Source organism: Aythya ferina (genome assembly GCF_964211825.1).
Source record: "Aythya ferina genome assembly, chromosome: 1".
Classification (NCBI taxonomy): domain Eukaryota; kingdom Metazoa; phylum Chordata; class Aves; order Anseriformes; family Anatidae; genus Aythya; species Aythya ferina.
In genome coordinates, this window is record NC_140296.1 from 106,297,286 (window position 1) to 106,315,446 (window position 18,161).

Here is an 18,161-nt window from a genome sequence, read left to right on the forward strand (position 1 = left end):
AGGGCCAGATTGTGGGTCATACTCTATCCACTTTGCATGTCTATGTCGGCATAAAAAGACTATAAAATTCAAAGTGATGGCAGGCAAGACAGCCCAGCTGACCTAAAAAGCTACTGAAAGGGGCAGTCCGCTGCTTTGCTGTCTCCCGCTTCTCTGTTACTCCTAGGGAAGTGCTCTTGCACCTCTCTGACACTAACTGAGATACGTATCTGACTTAACAGACAGCTGATTGGGCTTACCACAGTAGCAAAAATCTACCCTCCTTGTCCTCCCCCCTTTATTACTTTTCTGTCCCCTTTCATGCTTCTTTGGTTTACCCAGAGGTCACCTGAGCATCAGTCAGGCAGCATAAGGAACAGAGGGAGGGGAAAATGGGACTATGCTTTTCAGTGACAATGAACTATGTGATCAGCTACACCCTTGCTGTCCAGCTGCACTGTAATTTCACCTATTTTCAGTAGCTGAGAACCAGCAAGTAGAATATGCTGGTAGCAAGAGCTCATCTACCAGGTACACATTGCTGGGTGCAGTCAGAGCACTGTTGTACTCTGAAGTTACTTTTTATGCACTCTCAGAAAAAGCAGTTTAGGATAGCATTCAAACTTTGAAATTGAAACTGAAAGTAGGCCTTGACTTGTAGCAATCAAGGGGTGATAGTGGCACCCCCTCTTGCATCCTCCTATCACAGCCTGTCTGAACCCAGAAGTGTGACTTGCACATCCACGCAGAGTAGTAAGCATTGATTATGCTTCCAAGGCACTGGTTCACTGACCAGTTCCAGGAGTCTATCAGGGGGCAGGGGAAAAGAAAAGAATCCCCAGTGGTGAAGAATGGTGAATGAAGTAGGGCAAGCGTTTGGAAAAGTTACAACAGTCTTTGATAAAACAAACTGAAACTGTAGCCTTCTTCAAAAATACAGTTAGGTAAAAACCTGAACATGTTGCCAAGGTCTTAGATCTAGGCATTATATTTGTTATAAATTGAGAAAGAAGAGTCTCCTGAGAAGTAGTTCTACTACTCTTCTGAGTAATTCGAACATTTTCCTGTGGAAAGTCACACAACTTGTGAAGATTAGTGTAGTAGTGGCTCTCCTGGAGAGCAGAGTGGGAACAGCTGGATGCACTGATAATATCAAACTATCGATCTGTTGGTCTAAAGAAACCCAGTGTCTGGAAACTGCTTTTGTGCAGTGCACAAACCTCATCTTGGCAAGCTGACTCAGGCAGCACCTCTCATCCTCAGTGAGGCCAGGAGAGCCATGCCTGGCAGCATGCAGAGAACTGTACTTGAGAATGGGCTCAGGTTAAATTAATCTGTTTGGGGGCATTGTACGTGTCTCTCTCTCTCTTTTTTTTTTATTTGAATCGATTTTCTTAATAAGTTACCTAATGCAACAGAACATACTGTCTCTAATATGGTTGATCTAAAACAGATTTTGACATGAATAAAAAGTTGCTCCTTCCGTCCTTTTCCCAGCCCCTACCCCCAGCCATTTTTGTAAAGAAAAATGCAACAATCGTGTGTCATTACTGCATTACTAATTATATGTGTCCTACTAAGAGCTCCAGTAAGTAAAAACTGAACTTTAATTAAGGATTTAATTAAGTATCCTCTTTGAATTGTTGCATGTGTACTTTAGGCATAGCACTGACTACATAAGACTGACATTTTCAGCAACAGTGGATTCTCCTTGAAAATACTGACACCTTCAGTGAAGTATTGGAAATTAAATAAATACAGTGTACTACACGGAGACTTTCTTTGCTGTAACCCATAAATGTCTGAAACAAAGTAAGCACAGATGCAGTACAACAGAGTACTGTTTCTAGATAACTAAAAGACAAAAAGCTGTTGAGAAAACATGATAAAGCCCAAAAGCTGAAATCGTATAGAAAAATGAATGAAAATAGACATTGAAGTGGTTTAAAAATGCACAACATTTAATACTGTACTGAATACAGTTTAGTGCAATATTCAATGCAAATATCAATATTTATATTGCAAGATAAAGGAAAGGAACTGGATGGTAAAGACATGCATTAAGGTGCATGATTAATTATCAAACAAATCTGAAGATTGTGAAACTGAGTTACAGAAACTAAAATGTGCCCTTAGCACTGAGAACCTTAGCAAGTAAAGATAAATCGGTTTGCAAAAATAAAGTCATATATTTCTCCATTTTCCACTGGAAAACAATGATTTGGTTAAAATGTTTTTGTTTTCCCTGACACCATTCACCTGTTTTCTATCAGATACTTAGAGGGTTTATTCCTGAAAAAAAGAATTAAACTATCCAGGAGAAAAAAAAAAAAAGGGCATGTTGAAGGCACAAATATGATTTTTAGTGAAAACCCTTGATTTTTTCAGAACTTTTGATTTCTTGATGTAAAAGTCTAATAAAGGCACAGACAATATGCAGACCAGTGTTAAAAGGAAGATGTTGGGTCAGAAGAGTTTCATGCTCTTGAATAAGATACATTACTTTCTCTTTGTTGGAGACACGGAACCTTATTTTTACCATAGCTAGTTTAGCTATAAATTGAGTCACGTACCCAAAATGAGGGTCAGCTCAGCAGAAATAAAGCATTGTATCTGAGCAGAATTAGCATGTACATGTTGATTAATTACACTTTAAGCTAAAACATTGTTGCAGGACTCAAATATTCCTGGCTAAATTATCATTTGTATGATTTCTGTTCATAAAATTAAGAAAAATCCTGCAATAGTCTTTAAGGCAGTAACTTGAAGGCAGGAACTGTCTTTGTGTGTGCAGCTTTATTGCTGTCACTAGAAGTGGTAAGACCCACTTTGCTAGATCAGTCAGTCTTGTTCTGACTGTAGCGTCTCTTGCTGCAAGAGTTCTGCCGTTCTCTGGCTCTCACACTGAAGGGACACCTCCTGCTACAGATATCATATTATTGCACATCAGTGGCAGAAACACGGGTAACCCAAAGGAACCACTCCTATAGCAGGAAGGGTAGCTCAGTCCTGGGGGGTCATTAATGCAGGACTGCTCAAATGAAGGAGGCAACTTCTTCTACTTCTGAAGAGGAGCTTAGAGAAAAATGCACTCAAAGTTACTACTGAAATTTTCCTTTCTGAGGATAACCTCCTCAAGCTTGCTTTTGCAATAGAAAGAAATTTGAGCCTGATGAAGGGCAGAGATGGCTACAGTCAAATGGAATCCACATGCTTATATAACATGAAAAGGCAGAATAATAGAAAGAAGTTACTACATGTCATGACTGTAGAGTTTCCAGCCCAACTTCCTTCCATCTTCCTTACTGTCTGTCTCATTCACATTCACATCACAGCTCTCTAAAAAATAAATAAAACCAGCTGGGCTTCTTTCTGTAGCATTATATCCAGGGAAGTGTAGCTAAGCCCAGAGTTTCAGTTACACAAGTCTAGATCAGCTCAGGATGAGGTCCATAAAACTTCTGAAGTAACTCACCAGTATCATAAAAGCTCAAAACCACTGCCCAAGCCAAAAGGTCTAAAAACACTGGGAAGCAGTTGAAGCTGGCAAAATCATAAGCAATTGAAAACAGACCTAGTAACAGAAAGTGTTAAGAAACTTTAGCTATAGCCATTGCTGCCAACTGTAGCTATAAATCAGGCAAGAAAATGGGAGGGGAACCTTCAACAGTCTGTTCAGAGCTTTTTAGAATAAGAGCACGTCTGTTTATATACTTTTGTAGAGTGCTAGAAAAATATCGTAGATGAAATGGAAAGACTACATTTCACTGTACACTAAGAACAGAGTAAAAAGGGATCTCCATTATTTACAGGAAAAATATCCAACACTGAAATCACAGAATAAAATATTTCCTTTATTTTTTCAGCATCCTGCAAGGTTTTATTAAACCATCTAAATTTAAAATAATTTGCATCTCCCAATGAGCTCTGTTGAAAATGTCAGCAAGGAGTGCTGATCTTGCTCTAGAAGTATTAACATGGGTCTCAATTTAATTTTGCTTACTAAGACATTTCTTCTACAGTAGTGAAACTAAGAGACTAAATGATACTAAGAGAACTTTTGAATTAAAAAAGTAGAAAAATAAAAACAAAAAAGAAGAAAGCAGCATAAAAACAGTTTTATCAGATGTCTTATTCACCATCATTAATTAATTTATACTAATATTCATTCTACCCAAGCTAACTTGATAATAACATATCATGCTACTTTTAAATAATTCCAGTTTACTCTGAACATTGTTTCTGTGAAAGCTAAAGTAAAACTACTACTGATCTTGACATGAGAATTAAGAAAAAAACACAACCAGTTTTATTTATTTTTCAAAAATATAGCCTTTTGTCTTTCTCCATTTGAATGAATGGCTAAATGTAAAGCTATACAGTCTAGCTATTGATTTCAGCTGGCTTATCTGACTGACCTGTTACATGCCAAGTTTCTTGCACGTATTTTTAAGGCTGCAGTACTTACTGCTCTAAAATCTATTTGAAATACAAAACAGTTGAGCAGCTCTTGTTTACTGTAGTATGCAGCCAGGAAAATACATAAAACAATGGTTCAATGCTTCTTAGATGTGTTTGAGTTTCTGTTGGGTATATTTCAGTATGACTTCAGGAATACATCAACCAATAGACACTAGTTTTGGGTTCTCCCAGTGAACAGCTCCCCATTCTCCCCCCCCCCCCCCCCTTATTTTTTATTTTTTAACAAGAAATTATTATAAGGGACACTTCTGATTTTGTTTAATCCCTTGTTGACTTAGGGTTTATTTGTTTGTTTCTTTTAAGTGCTGAAGTAACAGGAACATCAGGAGAATGTTGATCTGAGAAGCCTAAAAAAGCCTTGTTCATTTTGAAATAAATCAATTCAACTATAGACATCACAGTAAGAGCCCTGTTACCCATGGAACTAGGCAGAAAATGCTTTTTGTATCAGTAGGAAAGTAAAGGTACATTATTATTGCTAGATTTGAATAACTATATAAGTACATTAGAATATCTACATTATCTACAATATGCACAGTTAGCAACAGGGTGTTACATTAAATTACCATAACGATAACAGGAACATGACAGGAAGCACACACTAATCGTGTATCCAGGTGCAGTTTAAAATTTTCTATTTAATAAGTATATAAAAGAGGAGAATAAGTCATGAAAAGCTTGCTTAAAATGTTTAAGGTTGGTCACAAGAAGGGCCTAGAGGGGAAGACGTATGAGGAGCGGCTGAGGTCACTGGGCTTGTTCAGCCTGGAGAAGAGGAGGCCAAGGGGGGACCTCATCACAGTCTACAACTTCCTTGCAAGGGGGAGTGGAGAGGCAGGTGACCTATTCTCTGTAATCACCAGTGACAGGACCCGCAGGAATGGTGTTAAGCTGAGGCAGGGGAAGTTCAGGCTTGGCATCAGGAAGAGGTTCTTCACTGAGAGGAGGGTGGTTGCACGCTTGAACAGGCTTCCCAGGGAACTAGTCACTGCACCAAGCCTGTCTGAATCAAGAAGTGATTGGACCGTGCACTTAGTCACATGGTCTAAACTTTTAGGTAGACCTGTGCAGTGCCAAGAGTTGGACTTGATGATCCTTATGGGTCCCTTCCAACTTGGGATATTCTATGATTCTATGACCTGTCCTTAACTGTTTTTCTGGACCATATACCACCTGTCTTCCACAAGCATACTTACTAGTTTTACAGTTACTTAATTTTGAAGAATAAGGAATGCCAACTCAATCCCTAGATGCATCCTTATATAAAATTCTACTTTTGTTGTAAAAATCCCAGTGTGAATTGAAAAAGTAAGTATGAACTAAGACCCATCCAATCTAATAAAGACGTAAGTAAAACCTTATTGTTATTCTTGCATAAACACTTACGAGTCAGGGTGGCACAAAATTTTTTGAAATTTACATGTTTTGATTCATTACAAAAAGCTGTGATGAAGACCTTGCAAAGCCAGGTGTTTGGTAGTGAGAAAATACTGAGTAAAAGGGCTCGGAGAGCACTTTTTTTTTTTCTTTCTTCTCTGCCAGTGATAAAAATTAACATTAAGTGGTTGGGGTGAGGCAAGCAACAAGGAAATAACTGACTACATTGTTTTCTTCAATTCTGAGCTTTGAAATCTTTCTAATCAACAGGCAAGGAGAACCACCGGAGCAGCATGTATTTACACAATTAGCTGGATCAAGGTCAAGGATCAAGGTGCTCAGTGTTTTCCAAGAGTAAAAGGAATTCAAATACTAAATAACACACTATTTTCTTTCTTAACTTACAGTCTTCAGTCCTCCTGAAACCTACAGCCACAATGGTGGGAGTACACAAGGAAGGGTAATATTCAACAAGAAAATAACAAAACAGCTTGGCCATTTACCACTTACTAGAGCAGCAGTTGATTCTTAACTACCTAATGGTGATTTACACAGTTCTTAGTTCTTACACTGCTCTGGATTCAAAGACACCCGTGCTTGTCCCCTATCCTCCTGATTAAGCCCAAATACAGCTGTGTGCAACAGCCAACACTGAACCAATTCAGGAGCCATCTCAGACCTTGTCAGGCAGAACCTGGTTTGGCCAAACTCAGCAGGGAGGTAAAGGCAAAAGCCTGGCACTACAGCCCAGCCCTGCATCAGGGCAGAGCCAGGGAGGCATCCTGCAATGGTGAATAAACCTGATACAATGAGGAGTGCCGTGCAGAAGCACCCAAGTGGCTCTGCAAGACAGAGCTCATTAATTAAATAATTAACTATCTGATTAACCTTCCCTGTCAGATGTGAAATAACTCTTTGGGGGTGAGTGGGCATTTGCCCAGCACTACAGAGCATATACCATAGTATTCTATTTTCCTGCATAATGGAAGAGAAAATAATACCAACTTGAATGATGGTAAATTCTCTACAAAAAACAAAGCATACACCCTTCAACTTTTCTCGAAGTTTAGAAAAATCTGAAGGATGAAGAGAAAGAGGTGGTCTGAAACGTTTACACCTATCTTTTTCTTTCTGTCACCAACCAGCTGCTTAGTCATCTCCAGGATGTATTATCAAGTGTGGTTTTGACTTGGTCAAATATCCTCCTTCTGTGCTAGGATGATTAAGTTAATGGAATTATATTTATTATTTACAGAGTACACAGGAATGGCTTAGCAAAAGTTCAGGCTGAACCAAGCTCAAAAGATGACTATTTTTGGCACTTACCATGTTTGTAGAAGAAACAATATCTAAGGAAGTGCACTTAATGAAAGGAGTCTGTTTAATCAGCATAAAATAAACAGCTAAAAGCAGGTTGCACAGGGAGAAGCAATAAAAGAACAAGTGACTCGCTATGGTATTGTTTTCTTTTCAAGCTCTGTTCACAACAGAAGCTTTTCAACAACTGTATTTAAATGCCTCAGTTTCAACACTGAATTCCATAAGGAAAGAAAGAAAAAGCTTTCAGTCCTTTGTACCTCAATGCTCACAAGGCACTCTGGATCTTCTGTAAGCCTCGTATTCCTCAAGTAAAAGGTGAAAGCACAAAAATGGTAAACAAAAACCAATTTGTGCACCAGATGCAAGTAAAAACAGTAATGGGGCTTAAAGACTGTATTTTAACTAGAAAGCTATGTTCACTGAATAAATAACCTTCTCCTAACAACACATACATAGACTTAGTATGTGTTGAATTTGGGAATGCATTGCCCTGCTGGAAATCTTTAAATGATCAGACCCTTTTACACCAGCGGGACTTATGAAATGAAACCCTGGATTTTGTTCCAATAGTAAACATTTATGATGCTATTTTGATCTTAAGCTGCTATTTTGTTCTTAAGCTGCTAGTAGAGCCAGACACAAATAATGCATATACTCTTTGGAATAAAAAATAAAATAAAATAAAATAAAATAAAATAAAATAAAATAAAATAAAATAAAATAAAATAAAATAAAATAAAAAGAAAGAAACAAGAAAACTTTCCCTTTCAGCAGCATTTCATTCTACAAGAGTTTAAAAATCTGAAATTTTACTAAGAAGTCACCAGAAAAGGAGAACCTCTAAGTGCCACTTTTGAACAAAACTGCATTTTGCAAAGTACTTTCTTAAGCTGATGTGGCTTCAAAAACAACTCTTCCTAGGAAATTAAGTGAAATCATAATACCATCCAAAAAACAAAGAAATGAATGCCACGCAAAAATCACTTTATTCAGCTGCTGAAGGCTTCACAGAACAGAGTCCTTGCTTCAAATGGCAGAATAAGTTGCAGTACCCAACTGAGTCACACCAGTGTGGTATACACGAGTTTGCTCTCTTAGTGTCATAACCGAGTAACAGCCTCAGCAGCATCTGGTTCTGTGACCTGGAACAACAGCTTCATACTAGAAGATGTATCCTGCTGCAGCACAGTTTGTTTTACAACTGTAGTTTCAGCTTTTCAGTAAAGTGAAACTGGTTTCACTGACAAGATATCAGACAGGTACATAGAAAATGTTGGTAAAATCTTTTATTTAAAAACTGTCCAGCAAAGGGATTAGAGTAAGAAGTAGGGGCAAGGAAGAAGAGTGTGCTTGTCTTTGAAAAAGATGAATAAAAGGAGTCATACATCATAACAGCAAAAACTAAATATATAAAAAAAATAAATCATTATCCTTTCAATTTACAATACAGGAACAAGAGAGAACAAAGTTCTTAAAATGCAGCAGGCTGCAAACAGTTGAAAGAGAACTTGCCACACATAGAAACCATGGAAATCACTGCCAAAAGGCACAAGGGAGACTACATTTAGGAGACTCAAAGAATTTTCATTTTTAATAATAGTTGGGGAAAATGACTGTGTCCATTCCTAATGTTGTGTGACTGTGTAACTGATTCTTTTCCTAAGGTCCAGCTTGCAATTTTGTTATCCAGGCAAAGATTTCCATGCTGAATATTACTGCAGAATGAAAGCTTTGCAGGTTCATAATAACCTCAAAGAGCATCACTGTAATTCAATTCATCCTGGAATTTGAGATTTCTCAGTTCAATTTCTTTCCTTTAAATCCAGAACAAAAAAAAAAAAAAAAAAAAAAGAGAGAGAGAGAGAAATTTCTTTCAAATATTTCATAATATTTAAATGTAACACTGATTACTGATAGCATTCTATGCTCCATGAAAAAAAAAAAAAACAAAAAACAAAAAACAAAAAAAATAGAATATAAAAGGAGCTTCTGTGTCAAATTATTTTTCAGAAAAGTTAAAAGCTGTATACCGAATACCCCTAGAAACTTATTCATAACTTTTATTTCAAAATAGATGTTTTGCAAATAGAAAGGAAATGAATAATGTACTGTTCAAATGAATAAGTATTCTAGAATATAATCTAGAATTAGTCTAAAGAGTCTAGAAGGCAGAGAAAGTGTAAATGGTCAATACCATAAACAGCAACACCAAAACACAGAAGGCATGAGAAAATTATGTTGCTGTTAGAAGAACTACTGCTTGAAAAGCACATTCGTTCATTGAGGAAGCTAGGGAGGGCAGTGCATGAATATGAACATCCTCCCCCCCTCCCCCCCCCCCGAAACTGAATACAGGAGAAACTGACTGTAATTGTAGTGCTGAACAATTTACTGAACAGCTGCAGCACTCCAAGAACCTGGGACCACGGCTGTAACATACAGAAATGCAATAGTCCAAAGAGCAGTTGCTGAGTTGCTGTGATGTTAACATCTGAGAAGTAGTTCTGAATTCTGTGCAGAACTTGAAATATCCACACAGAACATGAAATAAAGCTGTATCACAGATAAACTGCATTTAACTATTTTAAGTCACAACAGCTACAATGCATAACATTAACTACATGCTGGTGTGGTTCTAAATTCTTTTTTTTTTTTTTTTCATTAGGAGATGGGTTTCTAATCACTGTCTGGGATCTTTGATTTAGAGGTATTTTTATGTGCTGACCTACTAGCATTTTATTTTATTTTTTAAACTTTTGTGGGAGGTGAAGGGAGAAAGATAGAGGAAGGAAGGAAGAGGAATGGATTTATTTTGTTTAAAGTAAGACATGTAAGAAAACACTTTGTGTTGGAAGAAAATTCCCATGGGAAAATATATCTCAAGTTTAAAATTTTGCATTAAGAAATTAAGGATTTCACAATTTTGTACTGCATTTTACCTTTTTTACAGTGAAAAATTTATCTTACTTTTTTTTTGATCATGCAGTGTATGTTTGCAGTTGAAATAGATGTATCTACATAAAAGTTCTGTCAAGCTGTTTTTATGACCAAGAGACATTCTGGAGGAAAAAAAAAAAAAAAAAGATATTTTACTTAGCAGCAGCTGTCCATGATGATTTCAAAAATGTACAAAAATAAAAATAGAGAACATTTTATTACTACTGTGTCAGAGTAACACAAAAGTGTACTATTACTATTACTGTCATGTAATGATACATAAAGAAATAAAAACCTCACATATATAAAGAAAAATGGTATTTCCAAAAAAAAAAATAAAAATAAGTGTTTTCAGTACCATTTCCTCTAATTCTGAGGGGGAAATTAAAGAGACATTCAAAATACTGACAAATTTAGGATTCCTAACAGCTGTAAGTGCATTGAGTGCTTGTAAGTATTTTTTTCAGTTTGGGAATATGATGCTGTATACTAAGAGGCTTATCAAGATCCTATCTGACTGCACTGTTTTAGGAAAAAAAAAAAAAAAAAAAGCATTGATATACAGTGATTCATCTTATCAGTTTAGCAATTTATCAGTTAGGACCTCATCAATAAATAACTAACTCAGCAATAATACAAGCCAATTTAATAATTCCCCAGAAAATTTTACATAAAACAAGCTTTTGACTTCTATAATTAATCTATTCTTTATATGGATTTTACTTTAAATTGAACATATCAGAGGAAGGGCCAAATCTACTCTTGAATGCAAATAGAGGGATTACACCCACGCCTAATTTATGACAGGCACTGCATCCTTGAACGTGTGTCCAGAGGGTGTCCCTGCTGCTGCTGCTGCATCCATGTGCCAAAGAGCTAACTGGTGAGCTAGACAAGGCCTCTGCCACACCAGCAGTTTGCATCACCAGCCTAAAACTCTCTGAAAACCAACTGAAAGCAGCCCTGCTCCTAAGATGGGCTTGCACCTTGCGCTGTGAGATCCAGAACACAAGGCTTGTCCAGGTCCCTGATTTTAAGACTCACTGTATCACTGCTCTAGCTTGTCAGTTATCCTGAAAACAGCTTAGACATCCAAGACATCTTAACATAGAAGTAATGAAGTAATTTACTTATTATAATTAAAACATCAAGAATTGACAAGTCTACAGAATGGCACACACAGATACGAAAATGTTCCTTATAACTGCCTATACTTCAGCTCATTTTCAAGAAGGTTCTTTCTCACTTTATCTAACAAACTTCACGCTGGGTTTGGCAAGCAAAGGCTCACAGCTGGCATCCAGATCTAAGCCAAACCTTCGTCTGAAGGACATCTTCCACGGGAGGATTTCTTATTGGGATACATGTAATCTTTTATGTTCAAATTCTTCCCCGGAAGCTTCTCAGACCTTTCACCCACAAATCCTTCACAATTCCTAGCTTCATCAAGTCAATTTTAACACTCTGCTGACAGGACTACTATCTATCTGTCTTGGCCTAATTTAAGAAACATGGATGCCCATTGGTAATGGCAAACTGGAACCAACAAACCTGCAAATGATTATGCACAAGCTATAAAAATAGTTTCCCATCTGTTGTAACATTCGTCTAACCTCTTTTTAAGGAGAAATCAATATCTCATACTAACATAAATGAGTATAACGTGCTATATAGTCATGAACAAAAACATGTACAGGATTCCTTTTCATTTCTTTTTGGACTTAAATGAATTAGTTAATTTAGGGGGAATCATCTCTTAGAGAAACTTGCATTTTTAATATTGTCATAATACCCTAAAATATTTTGTTTTAGAAAGATACGGTATTTGCTTTCTGTAGGATACACTTCAATCCACTGATAGTCTCAATGCAATTCTGGAGAGCATCAGATTTCACTACATAATTCTTACTAAGTTTTTCAATTATAAAAGTTGTTAAAGAAAGAATCTTTAGAAGGAACCAAGAGGTTAAAAATCTCTCACTGTAATTTATAGTGTAGTTGGCTACCCTGAATGCACAAAAAGTGACTCATAACTTCATACCATTTTGTAGAAAGAATAACTTAGGAAGGAAAGTGCTTGGGGAATTCACTAGAGATTGAAGAGTATCTTTGCCTTGTAGCTATGCTTAATGAAAGTATTAAATTTTTCTCTTCTGAGGTTGTCAGCTTACCTTGCTGAGGTTCACAAATTCTCCCTTAAGAGACATTTGTATTGCATCCATTTCAGAAAATGAGCCAAAAGATGGATATGAAGAGGGTATCTTATCAACAGAATTTAAGGTGCTGAATAAAAAACTAGATTTGGCTGATACACAGAGTTGTTTTCTTTCCTTGCTTTGGTAAGATACAACCATTGCTCTTGTACAGACTTGGAAGAAAAGAACATATGAAAGTTAAGTAAAATGTGATATAGGAAATTTGATGAGATTGAAAAATAAATAAATAAAATCCAGTGGGTAAAAACAAAAAGGATATGGATACAAAAATACAAAACAAAACAGAAACAAAGGCCAGAAAATATAGAGTAAAGAGAAATATGGGAAAGGAGAGAAGTAAAGAACTACATACAGATGGGGAAAACAAAAGGGACATGGAAATGTCTTCAAGATTACAAAATTGAGTTTGGAACATAAATGTAGTACTTGAAAGTGATTGTCAAACAACATTAACATTTAGTTCAATGATACTCAAAGAGAAAAGGGTTCCAAGTAATTATATATCTTCTGAATATGAGACTTGAGCTACTCTGAAAATTTTATTCAAGGACAGAAATTATCTTGAGGAAAGGAAAGAGATTTTGAGAGAATAACAGCTTTAGACAACATGTACAGCTATAAAAAGGTTAAAATGGAAAAGAAGCTAAAAAAATGATCAAAGAGACATTAAGATAAAGTCAGTGAGAATAAGGGACTTTTCAAGCTTTTACCCAAACGCAGAATGAAGAAAGGAAGCAGGAAATGAATACAAATCAGGGACTTTTTTGACAGAACAAAGTTGAGCATTAAAGGCAAGTCTGTCATCTCAAACCCATGTGTTTGCACTCAATTTTGGTACTCCAGTCTTCAGACATGACATTGAAATAGAGAATTCTAAGAGAATTAAGAGAATCACTTAAGTCATCATGTTACAAGGGTAAAATTATGTTTTAAATTAACTCAGTACATAGGACAGCATGTAATTGCTCAGCTTCAAAAATCAGCCCAAGAACAGGAAGGTGGCTCAGTCTCAGAACCCCTTGTATTTTCTGCTTGGTTCACAGGGCAAAGTACTACCAAGAGCTATTTAATACAACAATTTATTTCAGTGTGTTTTGTTTTGTAGTAACACGAGTTCAGACAGGTTTAGCCTGCAATGGAGCAGCAATAATGCATTACTCATTGGCGCCACTTGCCTTCACTAGTTTCCTGAGCACCAACAAAACTAAGCAGGAAGTGCCATGGAAAGTCCACTCCCTCTACCATCTGCAGTGGACACTAAGGAAGGGGACACAAAACAAAACAAAACAAAACAATCTCTGTGGAATTTGTTACTTTTCTACTTGCTGAAGGGAGACTGCCTGGGCATAGATCAAAAGATGGCTGTGAATAAAAAGGTGTAATGTAACCAGAAGGAGATGGGAGAAACTTCCAGGTCACTGGACATCTGCTGCTGCTGTTTCTTTGGTGCCATCAGGTGCTGAGGGTGCTGGAAAAGGGCTGTAGGAGCATTGCAGAAGGTGGGGAAGAAGGACATTCTCCAACTTAACCCTCCTCTCTGCTCATCCTGCTGTTCCCCAAGACAAATCTCATCTGATCTACAACAGACCCAAAGAAACTAAAACGGGACCTGGTGTTACTGACATTATAAATTACTCTGTAATGCTCTGTATATGCCCACTCCTAATCCTTCATTTCCCATTCCCATCATGAAATATTCACAATAAGTTCTGGTCTGCGGCCTTTTCGTGGATCTGGCACCCACTGCAAAGGGACATGTAAGCCTACTTCCATCAGCCTTTGGAGATCATTTAACTTGGCGCTCTGGTCCCAGTCTGAAGCTATCTGCTCAAATAAATACCCATCTGATGATAGACTTTTTTTTGTGCGTGTGTGTAATATTTTACATTTCTCAATAGTGAGGAGTCTTCAAGAGATGTTTCATCTCTAAATCTGACAGTTAAGACAAAGAAATACAAGGGAAACAGACACAGAAAGATAAAAACACCTTCCCCCACCCCTGCCTTGGCAGCAGCAGGAGAAAAATACCATAACCATCAGAACATAACCATCAGAACAGCATTTATTTTCCTTCATCTTTTTAGATTCATATTTGTCAACCTTACAATTTTATTTTGCCCTCAACACAGGTCAAACTGGAAATACTTAAATTGCTGTCTTGGTCTGTGGGCTGGCTATGGATCTCTGATTGTCTAGCCCTGTAGTCTGAAAGAGCTTATTTTTAGAAAGCAGAAGTTGATATACTTCACATAACTCTGCAAAGATGCTTTAAAGACATTCTTCAGGCTTAAGCAGTAAGTTTAATTTTAATTCAAGATCACCCTTTTAAGCAGCTGATTTTTGTTTAATTTTTAACAAAAATCCATATTCTTTACTGATAAAATTTAGTAATGAAGGAGAAGCTGTACATAAAAGATCATATAAGGTAATGTAGTGGGTTTACGTGGCAAGGCTGTCCAAAGATGGGCAGAGGCTGCCTTAACAAGAAACAAATAGGAGAAACTGTGACCTGTAGAGGTAGTGGCAACTTACAGCTTCCCTATTCTCTGAAAGGCTTCCCAGTCTCCTGAAGGTGATACAGGGTCAATAAGGTCTGTAGAGCGACTGTACACAAAAGCAGTCTGTATACACGTACCATGATTGGTTAATCCACCATCAGTGCATCTGCCAGCATATCAGTCAGGTCTAAGAACTAATATAGCTGCGTAGGCAAACCTTTTATGTGCATTAAAACTTCAATCTTTTTGTTTAAAAACAAACAAACAAACAAAAACACTCAGCCTGCATGATTTTGATAATCATTTCCATCTGTCTTAAAACTGCCTGGAAGATACTGTCGCTTATCAAAGCTCATTTAGAATTAGTTAGAATCCTGCATCTGCAATTACATTTTCACCATATAAGAAACTAGAAAAAGCAAAATCTTGATGACAACAGTCACAGAGCAATATCTTAGTTTAACCTTAGGAATATAAAAATTCCTTAATTTAATAATAATTGACCCACCACCTGAGTTTTGATCAATATTAATTTCTAATGCTAATAAATCTTTACACTGTCCTTTTTTTCAAGGACAGGGGAGTCAATAATTGTTTTTTTATAATGAAAAATAAAAAATACGACCTTGATTTACTTATTTATTTTTAAGTCTCACACAAGGCAATTAACAGACAATATAAAAGTTTATAAAGGAATCTGTCTCAGACTCCACCTGCTAAAAAGAGCTTAAAACTTTCTAGGCAGCTATGGTTGACTTGAACACCACAAAAAATTTGAGTTTTTTCTCAATGAGCCACAAAGTACCACCTCATTTAATACATGTTATGTTGCACAGAGATTATTCCTTATGGACATTTGATAGAGACATATAACAAGCAGTTTCTCATTGAGAAACTATTTTGTAGACTCAGACCTCACAGATGAACAACATTCTTAATTTTTGGACTAAACCTGTCTTTGGTATTTCATTCCATTATGTTAACTCAGGCATCTAACGGGAATTCCTGACTATACTGAAGTGTCAAAATTCCCATTGATTTCAACCAGAACAGGGTCTCTCCCTAAGGAAATGAATACGACTGTCAGTAACCTTGGGAAAGCAGCCAGAAGTCTAGAGTCAATAGTTAATTTCAAAATATCCTAGTTCTGCTTCTAAAAAACCATACCTATTCCACTTCTGAAACTTCTGGCCAGCACCAGTGAATTAAGTGTATGCTTTTAATGGGTTGGTGGCCTCATAATAAGAGGTCACAGATTATAAGGTAATATATAAGGGATTGGCATTTTGAAGGTTTGGTTTCACTAATTCCAGTCCTAGAAGGAATTTCTAAACCCAGATGTAGGCTATGTACAAATGTTACTGCATAATTAATTTTAGCTGAGAAATCCACTTTTTAAGTTAGATTCCATAGAAAATTAGTGACTTTTGAATTTGACAATCAAGCATTCTAATGGGACACCACATGCTCACCAGGGCAAACAATCAATCAGTGCAATTTTCAAACCTCTTCATCAATGACTGCAGCAATCACTTTTTATCACAGAGTCAGCAATCTCGTGCTTTTAGCCATCAGCTATAGCTGTTTTAGCCCACCACCATTATTGCCCAACATAAGATAACGTGTCATTTATAGATAGTTAAAGAGGCCAGTCACATATTACCAAGCTTTCTGATGCCTGTCTTTTGGTAGAGCCTTTGTCTTTTTGCTAAAAAATGAAATCATCATCTGATTTTACTGAAATCTAATTTATACCTATGTTAATTATGCAGCCAACGAGCCTCAAGGGATTATGTAGGAAGCCAATGGTACATTCTTTATCATCATAAATATTGTATTACTTCAAATGCACTTTGGAAATTCCATTCTCAGCATTTCTTAATGATATTCAGAATTCCAGGACAGAACACACTCTTATCATCTGGTGTTAGAACAAGTTCTACTACTTGCGTATTATTTTTCAATTGCTGCAATATCAGGCTTCTTTTATACCTCAACAATCCAGTAAAAGATAATACTATTATGCTGGTGAAGTTTCTATTTAAATGCTTTTGATCAAAATTTTTTTATAACAGTTGCAAAGTTTTTCCTGCAATAAGAAAAAACATTCACAGTGTTAGCCCATAGAAAACAACAACAACAAAAAAAACTAGCATAACTTCAGATGTGTCTTAATCTGTTTTCTTCTTAATATACTAAAACATTACTAGGTTTGTACATATCTTAATTAAAACATGCACAAACTGTAGAGGAAGATTTTTTTTCATCCCTGTAAAAAAAAAATAAATCACAAAGTAATCCCCCTCTTGATTTTTTTTCTTCTTCTGAAAAAAAACCACCACCAACAACAACAAAAGATAAATAATATTAGAATCACAGAATATCCTGAGTTGGATATTAAAGAAATACATACCAAAATGAAATATAAGTGCAATATTTTCTTATATATAACTTAACTATTTAGAAGTTTTTAAAGGGCCTCTATTCACACTTGCCTTTGGAACCTCGCCTTCCTACTTAACAAGGCTCCTTCTTTTTGAAGGATGTTACTGTGCTCACTCCTAGAACTGCTGTGCTTCATAACTGCTAAAATGTTAACTGTTAACTGCTTAGTACTGACATTAAAAAACATACCCTGATACAAACACCTAATGTGCCTTCCCTTCTGGCCTTTTGTCTGTACAGGCACAAATTGAAATTGCACAATTTACTTTGAAGTAAGAACAGGTGCTTCAAAAGGTAAGAGATGTGCAAATCATTCATTCCCAAGCAGAGTACAGAAATTATTTTATAGATTATGAAGTAATAAATTACTTCTAACTCTGGAGTTCACGTACCACTCCTTCTACAGCTATATAGCTGCTGGTTTTCCTTGCAGTAAGCAACATTAAAATCTCTGACCAAGAGCTGTGGCTTCCTTTTTAGTTTTTCAGGGATTGGTCAAGGACTGGACTGGAACATGGCTTGGACTTTACAGCTGCCTTCGCATCCCTTCTATACTCATGGTTCACTCTCAGCTGCATACACATCCGGTAAGTACAGCTACTGGAACTGACTGTATCCCAAAAGCCTTGGGAAAGACAGCGCTTAAAGCTTCTTCAAATCAGTGGTGCCTCCCCTTTCCCTGTACTGTTTCGGAAATGCAAAGAAGATCGATGCACAAATAATTTTTTTTATATATTTTTTTTTAATGTGTTAAAATGAAAATGTCCAGTAAAGTCAGCAATCAAAGGACATACCTAATTCTCCAGAACAGTGCAGAACAAGCTTATAATCCCAAATTCAAAGCTGCATTGGAGTGAGTTTCTAGAATCTTCAAGACACTGCCTCCCTGTCATAATTCAAGGTGCAA

General features: G+C 36.6%; 1 protein-coding gene and 1 long non-coding RNA gene across 10 annotated transcripts in view; both read right to left on the reverse strand.

Moving 5' to 3' along the window:
* ROBO1 (roundabout guidance receptor 1) overlaps positions 1-18,161 on the reverse strand; it is a 737,333-nt gene that overhangs the window by 444,463 nt on the left and 274,709 nt on the right. The gene's annotated exons all lie outside the window — the stretch shown is intronic.
* The window catches only part of LOC311429984, a 66,652-nt gene continuing 56,920 nt past the window's right edge, over positions 8,430-18,161 (reverse strand). Inside the window, exons 2-3 of the long non-coding RNA XR_014688488.1 lie at positions 10,126-10,217; positions 8,430-8,972 (exon numbers count right to left, since the gene is read on the reverse strand). This is a non-coding gene — a long non-coding RNA (uncharacterized lncRNA). The remainder of the gene's footprint in view (positions 8,973-10,125; positions 10,218-18,161) is intronic.